Source organism: Triturus cristatus, chromosome 3_1 (genome assembly GCF_964204655.1).
Source record: "Triturus cristatus chromosome 3_1, aTriCri1.1, whole genome shotgun sequence".
In the NCBI taxonomy this organism is placed as follows: domain Eukaryota; kingdom Metazoa; phylum Chordata; class Amphibia; order Caudata; family Salamandridae; genus Triturus; species Triturus cristatus.
This window is the reverse complement of record NC_140583.1, coordinates 785235581-785249282: the sequence shown is the minus strand read 5'-3', so window position 1 is coordinate 785249282 and position 13702 is coordinate 785235581.

Sequence of the window (13702 nt, the reverse complement as noted above, 5' to 3'; positions counted from 1 at the left end):
TTTACCGAATTTCGGCCGTTACCGGCCGGTATTTAGCTACCTACATGAGGCCCAAAATGTTGTAATATTTTTTTTCAGTTTTATATAGCGCGAACATGACCCAAAGGTATTGGAGCGCTTTACAGGAGCAACTTTTACTTTACACAAGCACACATTCATTTTTTGAAAGCACAGGGAGATTTAGTGATTTGCCCAGAATCACAGGATGTTGAGCAGACATCAAGAATTGAACCTGGTTTCCCAACTCTACAGTCATCAGCTCTGGCTGTTGTGCCTCATTCTTGCCCCTAAACAAGATATCAGAAAAAGAAGTTCCACAAAACATGCTTTCTAACACAATTTAAAAAATCCATGATTATCTGGAGTATGGCCAGGTGTTGCCATGTCAGTAGGAGGCCAGCCACCGTTTTCCAAGAAGGCCTAGGGGACATTTACATCATACACATGTGATATAAGTGATTCAAGAGGATATATACATCTTTATTCTCTAGCAGCATCAAGAGTCAATTTACTAGCATAGTTGGCTTATAAAGATCGCCTTCCAAAGCTTCAGAAATAGCTGCACAAGAAAACATTTAAATTTGGTCTATGAAAGAAGCAAGCGAGAACAGATGGTAGGCATACTTGACAATATTTGTTATATTAGGTTTGTGGACTCCGCTCTAGGGATTGGAACATGTTAAACAAGCACCAGTGACTTTAATTAAGGTCAAATTCCTTTTTCGTAAGTCACTGGTAAATTAAGTGATTTTGCCCAGGATCACAAGATGTTGAGCCGATACCAGGACTCGAACCCAGGTCCCCAGAACTAAAGTCAGCACCTATGGCATTAACCTCTTCGGTGCCCGTGACGAGCTGGACTCGTCATGGGCCGCGGTGGCGCTGTGCCCATGACGAGTCCAGCTCGTCACAAACCCCACCCGCTAATGTAACGGCCGGCACAGGGCAGGGAAAGGGGCGGGCACCGAAGGGGTTAATGCCAAATCCGCTCCTCCTTGAAACATCCAACGTTTCCACTAGTATTGGGGCGAAGGGGAAAGGAGTGAGGCTTTAAAAAAATAATACAAAAAGCTCTTCACTCTTACCTGCCAGAGAATGGACTCTTCAGGAAGGATACAACCGTTGTAAACTCCTTGCAGTGAAACTTACTTCTGACGTGGAAAGCAACATGGGGTGCAACTAGACCTGAACTTCGGAGGGTGGGGGGGGGCAAAGACTCCCAGCCAGGGCTGGCCCTAACACTGATCGCTTCAGCACATGTTGCAGCAGAAGGCCACGCGTCCGGATTTAGACGTCACATGGATCGAGGAGAGCTCCAGTGGCCAGTCTTCCCCTGTGAGCTGTCCCATTTCAATCTCTGCCCTCCCTGCAAGTTTCAACAGCAGCTAGGGCCGTGGGGTCTGATCGCATTGCTGAACACTGATAATCCGTAGTCTTCCTTTGTCACTCACCTCCACACAGACATGGCTGAAGAGCATGGGTACTGAGGCAAGACACAACAGTAAGATATGTTATGGACACAGATTTTATCATGTGTGAATTGACAGTATCTGAATTGGTGCCGGCAGCCATGTCAAAGGCCTTAAAAAACATACAGGACCTCCTGTCTGACCACATTTGACCTGCAAAGGGTCGCAGTTCGGACACACCCTGTGGGTGCAGGCGGGTCCCCAAAGTGCGGATCAGAGTTAAGAGAAATACAGAACAAAGACATACTCTGTTGACAAATTGCAGTTGCGAAGACCAGAGGGATGAGGTAGCTGCTGGGCCCAGTGGTGTATTTTGACCAGAGAAGGGTGCCGCCCATAAAGGGGCTTCTGACTAAGAGCTGGGGATACAATTGCCTTCACATCAGGTGCGCAACGCCCATAGGTCTCAAAGGGCTACAGCGCCCTCACGCCCCTGATCCCCAAACCCACCCGTAGTGTGTGTTAGCCCCGACTGAGACAGCTCCCCGTGCACACACACACACAAAATCCGGAACAAAGACATACTCTGTTGACAAGTTGCAGTTGCGAAGACCAGAGGGATGAGGTAGCTGCTGGGCCCAGTAGTGTATTTTGACCAGAGAAGGGTGCCGCCCATAAAGGGGCTTCTGACTAAAACCTGGGGATACAATTGCCTTCACATCAGGTGCGCAACGCCCATAGGGCTCAAAAGGCTTCAGCGCCCTCTCCCTCCTGGCCCCCAAACACACCCGTAGTGTGTGTCCGCCCCGACTGAGGCAGCATCCCGGGCACACACACAGTTTTGGAGCTGCGAGCCGCACCCGAGTACTTCACAGGTCTTTAAAAGACCATTTACGCGTTAATGAGTCTTTGTTGTTTTTCACCCCTGCTTAGAGCCCCTGAATCTCCACTCTTTCTGTTGCTGGAAGAATTAGCCCCCCTCCCACTCCACACCACCTCCGAAATCGTTGCGCCTCTGGCCTTTAAAGACGTGTGTCTCCTGACACTCTGAGCTGAGCCCCCAGCAGCTGGAGCTGCAGCTGCCCGGGCTGGGATACAGGACTGGCGCCTGAAAGCAACAATAGAAGGTGAAGTGCGCGCCCCCTCTGGAGGGAGGCGTGCCCCACAGTTTGAAGACCTATGAGTTAAGGGCAAGTTTGTGGAGTGCTATCCTAGGCTTCCCTCCCCATAATAAATCCCTCTGCATGCCCTCGATTTCTTTAAAATAGCTGGTAGGTACCGGGTCAGGGAAGTGTTTGTAGTGCATATAGGAAGCGAGGCAGGGACATCATCTTGAAGAGTACCGCTCTGCCCAGCAGTGATAAAGGGAGCGCCCTCCACGCTGTAGTATCTCGCTTCAGTCTTTGTAGGGGTAGGAGTAGGTTACGATTGTTGCAGAGCTGGGGGTCGGACGTCTCATATTCCCAAATATTTAAAGCCCTCAGTGGTGATTTGGATTGGACAGTCCGTGGGGACAGCGGGGCGGTCCCCATTTAGAACGTATAGAAGGGATTTGCCCCAGTTAATGGAATAACCGGAGAATCTCCCAAAGATTGCGAATATATCCAACACTGCAATCAATGACTTCGTGGGAGCGGCTAGGAACAATAGGATGTCATCGGCATATAGTGAGATGTGGTCCTCCCATGACGGAGCCCACCTCAATCCACGTATGACCGGGTCCCTCCGGATCTATGCCGCCAGGGGTTCCAGCGCCAGGGCAAAAAGGAGGGGGGAGTGTGGACCCCCCTGTCTGGTAACACACCCCAACTCCAAAAGCATACACCTCCTGTTGTTCACTACAACCTGCGCTAAGGGTTTGAAATAAAGGAGCCTGATCCACTGGATAAATCCCTCCCCAAATCCCATCTTCGTAAGCACGGCAAAAAGGTAGGGCCATTCTATGGTGTCAAACGCCATTGTGGCGTCTGGTGAGACTACAATTGCTGGCTCTTGTAACGTGCCCAGCTGCCGCATCACGCCATGTAGCCTCCGGAGGTTCATGGCTGTGTTGCGGTGGGGCATGAAGCCCGACTGGTCTGGGTGCACCAGGTCACCGATCACTTTAACTGGACGGTTAGCAAGTAGTTTAGCAAGAATTCTGGAAACTGCGTTAAGGAGGGAGATGGGTCTATATGACGTACAGTTCGATCAGGGTTTGCCCTCTTTGTGGATTGTGACTATTGTGGCTATGTGCTGGTCAAGCTGTAACTCCCCTCGCTCCCTACTCTCAATAAACATAGCCCTCAGACACGGGCCAATCTGTCAGGTGCCAGTTTGTACAGTTCGATTGGGAGGCCATTGGGGCCCGAAGCCTTGCCTGCCTGGAGGCATCAAACTGCCGTCGCAATTTCATCATTTGTGAAGTTACTGTCTAAGAGCGCTCGCTCCTCAGATTGCAGGAGGGGAAGGGCAATGTCTCTGAGCAGGGATTGGGAGTCTTCTTCCGAGTATTGAGTGCGCGTGACGTATATGCTGCTATAGTGAGCTGCGAAGGCGTTAGCAATGGCTTGTGGGTCTGTGAGTGATTGACCGTCGTTATTGATCATTTCCGGCACCAGTCTGGATGCCATCTCTTTTTATGTCCAGCCACGCCAGGAACTTCTCGGCTTTATCACCAAGGTCATACACCCTACCCTCGGATTCCCTTGCAAAGGTTTTCGCCCTTTCCGTGGCTATCGCCTTGTACTCATCTCTTTTAAGCTGCAAGGCTGGAGTCTTTTCCGGCGTCACCACCTCCTCTAACTCCTTTTCTAGACCGAGGACTGCGATCTCAATTTCCACCAGGTCCTTCATTCTATCTTTGTGCTTACCAGCTATTAGGGAGAGCGCCTGCCCTCAGATCATTGTTTTAAACGCTTCCCACAACGTCTGGTAGGAGTCTACTGTACCCTCGTTTTCCTGGAAGTATTGATCCGTAGCCAACAATAGGGCCTTGCGTATTGCAGGGTCTCTGAGATACCACGGGTTGATGGGGGCCACGCTACCTACTCCCCCCGCCCCATTGCCACCTGGGTCCATACTGGGGAATGGTCGGATATACCTCTTGCCAGATGTCTTATTTCATTGATAAATGTTAGTTGTGTAGCTGGGACAATGACATAGTTGATTCGTGAAAAGCTGTTGTGCGCACCCGAGTGAAACATGTGTTGGACCCTGTCGGGGTGGAATGCTCTCCCTGCATCGGCTAATCTAAGTGCCTCCAGAAAGTCCGGCAACCATCTAGCAGCTGTACCAGTGTCCCGTGGGGGATATCTGTCTAACATTCCTGAGACCACTGAGTTAAAAATCCCCTCCCACCAGTAGTAGGCCTTCTGGCAGTGAGAGCAACACTGACCCAAGGTCCTTGAATGTGCGAGACTGCAGTCCAGGTGGGACATAGATTGACAAGCAAGTGACTGTGCGCGCCTCCCATTGTCCTGTGATACCTATAAAGTGCCCTAGGTCATCTGCCCATGTGGATTGCATCATAAAGAGAAGGGAATTCCGCATCATTATACCCACCCCTCGGGAACCAGTAGTGAATCCTGCGTGCGCTACTAATTTGTAGCCCAATCTGTTTAGTGCCTTGCAAGTATTGTCCACCAGATGGGTCTCCTGGAGGAGATCCACATCTGGTGCATGTCTCCTGATGTGTTGGGAGCACCACGCTGCGCTTGATCTTGACCACAACCCATTTACAATCCAGCTCAAAGCTTGAGTGCAGTCCCCGTGCATGTGTGTGAAAGTGATCGAAAGCTATCCGCTCCTCCAACGAAAAGATACTTTTTTGTGCTGACTTGTAACAAAATTAACAACATTATCCTGATCCCAACATTCCCCCTCCCTGCCCCCCTGTACTTTGGACCTTAAACTGCCCATAATTCTAACTTGCAGAGTGCCTGTCGCCCAACTTGAAACTAACAGTAGAAATGTGGGTATGAAAGGGTCGCTACCTCCCCCTTCTGCCCCCCCACAAAAACATAGTGTCTCTTCTGCTCCTCGAGATGGCGAGTTCCAAGAGTCATGCCTCTCCAATCACTGTTAAGCCTCTTAAATCAATGGCCACCCCCATGCCTTGATACCGGAGGCCCTCACCGATGCTGAGAGCCATAGAGTTTTGCAGGAAGGTCCTTTGCGCCCCAGTCTTTCGATCATATTGTGTCCAAGGAAGTGCGATAGCCGTCAGAGCTGAGGTTACGTTCCCTGACTCCCCGCCAATTCTCCAGCCAGTCTGATGCTGAATCCGGGGTGTCAAAGAACCAGGTTTTACCATAGTTCTCCACCAGTAGGCGCGCGGGGAACAGCATGGTGTATTTCAATCCTCTGTCTCGGAGCATCTTCTTTACCACTAAGAAGGATCTGTGTTGCCGCTGGGCTGCCTGCGTGAAGTTCGGGCAGAAGGTGATCGTGCATTTTCATACTTGAGTGGTGGGCCTGCCCTGGCATTCTGAAGGACTATGTCTCATTCGCGGTAGTTTAATACTCGTGCCAGCATCAGTCGCGGGGGAGCAGGTTTCGGCCGTCCCCTGGGACTCTGTGCGCTCTTTCTATCATAAAGAATTTGGAAAGGCCTTTAGGTTGGATGTGAGTAAGTATTAGGTCCTCAACAAATAGGTCTGGGGCCTGTCCCTCCGCTTGCTCAGGCACTCCCAAAATGCGCACGTTATTGTGACGAGTTTGCCCCTCATAGTCGTCGAGCTTACTCTCAGCAAACATACGAAAGGTCTGTAGCTCGCGTATCCCAGTCTGCAGCTGGGAGGTGTCATCCACCAGGCTCGTTGCGGTTACCTTTTCGTTTATCTTCAACAGATCTGCTCATATCAGCATGACGTCTGTGGATAGCACATCAATTCTTTGTTCCAGAGACGACCTCACTCCAGATATAGCCTCCATGACGTCTTTAAGCGTGAGCTCCGTAGGGTTGTCCTCAGTTCCACTGCCCACCTTGTCTCTGGTCCGCTGGTCTTGGGGTGAGGCCTTCGGACACTTGTAACGGTCCAATTTATTGTGCTGGACCAACCTGGACCCTTTCGAGCTCGACATTTTGGATGGGGTCAGTGTCGTCTCAAGTTTGTTACAGGAGGTACCACTCGCGGTCTTCGGGCCACCCAGGCAGCATCCCGTTAGTTGGGATACCCAACACTCACTAGCGCCCTTGTCACCAGTGACTGAGCTGAGATGGGGGCCGCAGCGGCCAGCAACAACAGGTTGGTGCAACCAGTTCTTCAGGGTATGTAGCCAGCACCTTTGGGCCCTTCAGCGCATGCAGTTCCCGGCCTCAGGTTGGAGCAAGCTGCTGGGGGTCTTTCTGCCCTGTTATTTGAGCACCGTAACTTCCCCCTGCTGTGCCACTTGCCTACTTGTTCAGAGTGCGTAGGTTGAATTCCGCATCAGCCACCACCATAGGTAGGAGTATGTCTTCAGCCCAGATCGAACACAAAGACCGGGCGCCAGGCCAGGAGGACATGTCTGGGTTGGCCGATATGGTCCGGACGTCCTCGGTGGAAGCGTGGGCGCCTCGGGGGTGCAGGATTTAGCCACAGCGCAATGCGCTTCATTCACTTGCAAGAGTGTGAGCGAGTGCCCTCGCCGTGCGTAGAGCTCCTGATGACTGGTCGGACCCAACGGTTGAGGTCCCTTGATGGCGCCCGGTCGGCGCCGCCGTGAATAGTCACGTCGTCAGCCGCTCCAGCAACTCTACTGCCCAGCTGCAGTGCGTGTGGAGGCCGCAGTCGGCGGTCGCTGGATCTCTGGATTGGGGGGGCGCATGGCTGCAATTGAGGTATTGGCAGAGTCAGTGGAGACTCCGGTTTCAGATTAGGAGCATTGAGACCAGATAATTGTGCCGGATAGTCGTGGCGTAGGGGCTTTAGGTCGGAGCTAGTCTAACCAGCAGCCGCCATGTAACGCTGCTTGGCCAAGCCCCTCGCGGAGTATTTCTTGTGTATTTCTTAAGGTATGCATGAGAGTCCAAATGAAGGGGTTCTAGATCTGTTACCACAAATTCCTTGGGGGATCAGTGTTGTCATGTTTTTAGGTTGCAAATACATTTGTTACCCTGTAAGGCTAGTGGTGCACTGTGGGCTAGCAGGACTGTTTGCCAACATATCCTAAGGGTGTGCACGGAATCAGTCTGGCACAATCCTGACATTTATGATGTTTAACAAACACACAGTTTTATCGGAGAGGTACAAGCCATGTGACAAATGCTTTCGGACTAAAAACTTTTTTTTTTTTAAATAACAGGTTCAGCCATGATGTGGAAAATATATTGTAGACTGTAGTGAGGATGCCACGGCAGACAGGTTTGCATTGAACCCATAATCATAATGCCAAAAGTGTAAATGAGATAGATGATGGATTGTGTCAAAATCGTACGAGGATATGAGTGAGTTACACCAAAATCATCAAACATATCGAAAACCATCCAGATATAATTTAAAAAGTAGTAGGGTGTAGCAAAGACAAACTGTGAGCCCTTGGTTAGTTAGGGCCTGAGTCACAAAGGTAAACTTACACTTTTGTATAAGTTTATGATTGCTTGCTATTTGCAAAGTTATTTTACTAGTAGTATATTTACAACTGGGTCGTCTCCACATATAAAAAGACAGGCCTGTCTTTTGTGTGAATCAAGGTGTTGGTACTTGCTTGTGGGGAAAAGAAAGATAATTAAAACATTGGAATGTTGGGAGCTCTATTGAAAACAATGGAGAGCTCCGGGATTCTAATGGCCGGTAGAAGCCCGGCGCTCCCACATTCCAATGTTGTCCTTCACAGCTGTTGCTGTGAACATAGGCCTCATGGAGTCCGAGGGGATTCCAGTCCCCTCTGGCACTGTGAGTCCTTTGTTAGAATATTCTGCCCTTTAGGTGTGGAATGTTCTAATTGCCTTATAACCCTTCATAATTGGGGTATACCGGCATTAAAGGCCCGCTCCCTTGTTAAAGGCCCTTGCCTTCGACTCCGCCCTTTAATGCTAGAGAGGGACTTTAATGCCCGGTACAGCAGGCTATAAGGCTATATTGGAACACTGCAATGTTGGAAGCTCCATTGAAAACAATGGAGTGCTCCGGTCTTCCAAGGGCCAGTAGAAGCCTGGAGCTTCAACATTCCGCTTTTGCTGTGAACAAAGGCCTCACGGAGTCCGAGGGGATTTCAATCCCTTTGAGCTCCAGAAGGCCTTTGTTTTATTTGTTAGAACATTCTGCCCTGTAGTTGTGGACTGTTCTAATAGCCTTATAGCTCTCTCTAGCTGGGCTAAAGCAGCATTAAAGACCTGCTCCCTTGTTAAAAGGTTGAGCCGACGCTGGAGAAGGCATTTAATGGCTGGCATAGCCCGCTACAGCGGGCTATAAAGCTATAGTAGGTTACAGTCTCAGCTTCTAGCTATCACTCTCCAGCTTCCTTCTGCTGCCTCTTATATACCTCCTTAAACTCACCCTTAGATTCTTATTTTATTTTCTGAGTGGCTTGTTTTGAGTTGATGCTTCGTCTGTCCTCCTTATGCGGTGAGATTGTTTGACCCTTTTTTTATTTTTATTTAAAACCTTCTGTTTGCATTGTAAGGTTCCTACGACCTCCCTTCTATCCGTGCTCCATTGACTCCCACAGTATTGCTCTCTACCCACTTTTGGGCATGATTAAGTGCCATGCATTGTCCTTGGTGTCTTTTGATTTGCACCAGAGGTGTTCTCCCTTCTTGCGTGCTGCTAGAGGATCCTACCTTACCCCCACCCTTAAGCCGACATGCCACCCACTTTGCCAGGTCTCTTTCTGACCTTTCTTTTATCTCCTCATGTTCAGTCATGGTGAGTCTGATCCAAATTGGGGGTGAGCAAATGACATCATTTTTATAATACATTTTCTTTTGCCATTCTGTAGGGTCAGTGGCTACCTCTTCTCAGTTATATAACATAGCTTGCTTAAGTCATAATTTCTTGCGTTCGCTAATTTTACCCCCAGAAAATGTCCTTCTCCGATGTTGAGCTGTTCCCACCTCTTGCGTCCAGAGTCGAGAAAAGTAACGCTGGTTTGTTCAGGCAATTGTTATCTTGCTATCACTATTTGAAGATCATTTTACTTGTTCTCATGATTTCAGCCTAGACACCAGCTTGTAATCTTTTGAAGGATCAATCTTGTGACCCCATGTGTGCTTTACTGTCACACTACGAGCTGGCTCCATACAGCCGTGCATGGAGGAGTTCCGGCCGCTTGATCTACAATTCAGACTATTCAGTGTTCTTTGTTAATAAACCCTTCAAGACTTCGATTGGCATGTGAGATGGTTTTCTTTGATACCAGCATGTAAGGTTATGTCAGGATCCATGTAGCATTTTCTCATTAAAAAAAAGCAAGTGGTATGAGTGTAAGTCATTAGTTTCTCTGAATGTATATGGTTAAGCCAACATGGAACTTCACTATCTTTGTGGTGTTCTTTGTTGAAGCAATTCCCTTTAAAATAAACTGACTGACAAACTTGCTGGAAAGGTTTATGGTGAGCATTTTGTAGAATATCATGGCAGTGGGCCCTAAATGAGTTCCCATTCTGTATAGTTTTTCCATTGGGCCGATGTTAATTTTGACACATCCTTGGAGCCGTTTTTCAAGTCTTGACTACCTTCAGGAGCTCCTGACATTTGGTTCAACAGCCCACATAAGAAAATCATTTCTCCACGGAAATGTTAGATACAGTGAGCAAGTTGTATGGGCCTTTCATCGGCTCAAGTGCATGACTGAACCAGTATGCTTTGGAAATTGCAGGAGGCGAAGTGACTTTTCTCTCCGCGTTTATTTTGAGATAAAACTGATATTTACATTTTAAGTTGAAGGGAAACTGAGAAGCAGAAAGGATAGGGCCACCATCTTTCTTCAGCCACCAGTCCCAAGATGACAACGCACATGTCTGTGAACAGTAGACATCCAGCACCTACAGATGGGGGCTAGTGATTTGTTGATTTCATCAACAGGGAGTGCAGACTCTAGTGTGGGACGGCAGGGACGCTGATCTCTGGTTTGAGAGCCATTGCTTCTTTTTTAGGTCTTGCCTGAGCCAGCCCATGCGCTGCTCTGGCGAGACATTTAGTAGCTGCTTTAAAAGTGCTACCTTGCCGGCCACCAGCTTGCTATTACGCGCAGAAGCACGCGTGACGTGCACAGCACTGTTTCCCGTCGCGCGCACCACTCGCATCACCACTCGCATTGCGATTATAGCAAAAGTAAATAAATAGATGTTTTTTTCTGTTTCTTTACTTTTGCTATAATCGCGGCACCCGCGTTTTACTTTTAATGTTAAAAGTAAAGCGAGGGTGCCGCGATTATAGCAGAAGTAAAGAAATAGAAAAAAACATCTATTTATTTACTTTTGCTATAATCGCGGCACCCGCGCTTCAATGTTAAAAGTAAAGCGCGGGTGCCGCAATTATAGCAAAAGTAAAGAAATAGGTGTTTTTTTCTATTTCTTTACTTTTACTATAATCGCGGCACCCGCGCTTTACTTTTAACATTGAAGCGCGGGTGCCGCGATTATACACTGTGGTCTGGTTGCTATCCCTACAGCTGTAGTACCAGAAAACAAACAGTTTTGTGTAGAAGGGGTTAGGCTATGCAGTGAAGTCCAGTGCATGATCTCAAAGTCAGCGGCTTCCTCTATATAGAGGATATTCTTAGGTAGATGGTATTTTAGGACAAAAAAATACTATCACTGCCTGAACCTGTAAGGTTTCCATCCCCTGTGAGAAAGCACTGCTATACAAGCTTATGAAGTCTGGTTAGCTGCATAATTCTACCTACGAACACAACATTGCCATATTATATTTTTCAACCCTACCTATTCAATGTAGGTGCTTTGTCAGAATATATGACGGAGTTTTGACTTGCGAGCGGAAAAAAGAAATATGAAATGTAGAAGTTTAAATAAATAACATGGTAGAAGGCAGACAGTTTGAAGGTGCAGTTTCTCAATTGTCTACTTCACAGATTGCCGTTTAATCATATTAGGAGAAACTGTTTAAAAAAAGTGCATAACCGATCGTTTTTTAGCAAAGCACATTTTGTGAACATTTTCTTGGGGGATAGATAACCTCCCCAATCTACTTTGCTTGCTGAAAATTCATTTCAGTCACTACACCGGACCCCTTTCAAAGATCACCAGTTGCCACTGATTCCATCCCTCACCTGGCTGCTCTGTATCTCCACTTTGCGGCGATTGCTAACCTATGCATTGTAGATTGGTCAATTCTTATAGGGCTCTATGTATACCTAATCCCAAGTTTGAATACACATTAACAAACTTGTTATTTTAAGTTTCTTTCAAAATCTAAAGTAACAATTGCTCAAGAAACAAAAATATGAAGGCGTCTTTGATATTCTAAGTAAAAGCAGTTGAGACTCCATACACCAAAACAGGAGGATAAAAATTCACAGTTGCACAGCACTGCCTCCCTGACAGGCAAACGTAGTCGCAATACTGGTATGATCTTCATGTCACTTGAGACGTTTTATTACCACATAGGGAATCAAAAGGAAACAAGCAGTCTAAAGATGTTCGACCATTAGTACCTTATGAAATCAGATAGTATACAATGAACTATATCAGAAAATATGGCTACGAAAAATAGACATTTTTCCACGTTCCATGTTCTGCTATGTGCAATTGCCTAGCGCCTACTTCTCATGTATAAGGCCTCGAAGGGCATTTGGATGTTTAGCGCTCCTCGGCGTTCTGATAATCGTTATTGTGAAACATAAGTAACCAGCAGTGACATAGTCAATAGGTCTCGCATTTGGGAAGTGTTTAGCCATGCATGTTGTTGCACCAAGGATATTGTGCTTCATAACTAAATACTTATAAGGTCCCAAAAGCGAAACCTATTGGCTATGACAATGCTTGTTATAAATGGCAGTGCAAGGTGCAGAGGGAGAGGGTCCTCCACTCCAGGATGGGTCCACTCTCAGCTATACTTGTTTAAGCTGGTTTCTAGAATGCAATGCAGACCTTGGGGAAGATGTGTTGCTGCAGTTCCTGATACCTCGGCATAGAAGGTCAAAGACACACAAGTGTTTAGGAGAAGCAAAGTTAACTAGAGATCAAACAACTCTCATGCGAAAAATATATTTCAAAATGGAGGTTCCAACTGAGTCCAAGGAAGGAAAATGTGCTGAACATGAACTTCACGATGGCAGATGAAGAGAAGCTGGAAATGCCAGAATGTGTTAATGCCACAATAGTTTTATAAAGTTTGCAGGTCTTAGAAAAGAATATCCAGATAAAAGAGGTTTGTGATTATTCTAAAAGCTACCAAAGAGGCTTTTTTTTCGAAGAATGTGTTCTCTGCTAGGGACCCTGACTAGTCTGTCAGTGTTAATTAGAATGCTGAATTCAAGTGCTTTGCTGTAGTAGGTTGGGGGTGTTGTGGTGGCTTCATGGCTCAGTTACCTTTTAAAAACTCAGAGAAATTGTTTTGTCTTATTGTTGTCTGCCTTTTCGCCCCAACCCACTCATGTTCTCCACCTTTTATCCGAAAATTGCAAATGGGGTATTTTAATAAAACATTATACAGGGTGAATGGGGACAATTGTACCAGGATGAGTGCATAGCTAAATATGGAGCTATGCATATTGCTTTATTGTATGATGCATTCTTTAATTTCTCAATATAAAGACAGGAAGAGAAAAGCCAGCGTCCTGTCCTGGAGTAATGTGTTGTATGCGGTGAAGCTGCACACAACTTTGTTATTGTAAAATTCAATTACTTCCGCCCTCTGGGCCTTGCCAATCTGTGGCATAGTCAGTGCTTAAATTGTGCAGATGTTTGCAGGTCATGGGCATTAAGTCATTTTGTGTACCAGGAAACGTTTTGCATAATTGGATTTTGACCAAAGAGAGGGAAAAGAGCAGGAAAGAGAGGAAGGAGAACACAGGAAAACAATAAAAAAGGAGGAAAGCAAGGATGAATCATAACTTTTAAGAATGAGATAAAGACACAGGAAGAGAAGTGTGGTGGAGGAAAGATGCATGTGTGGATTCAACTAATTAGTTTTTGTATTCGTCGATCCCATAATTCAATTGTGCTGTCTGCCGGCTCGACTGGAATTAAATATTGGCTATCGCAGGAGCACCTTTCATGCCCATGCACTCAAGAGTTTAGTCAACCTTTTCTTTATTTTGTCATACACAAATAATCCTATGTGCCATAAACGTTTAATTTCATACACACAGCCATCTACAGGCATATCTACTTCAATGGGATCATTTTGACCTATCTGGTGAAATGA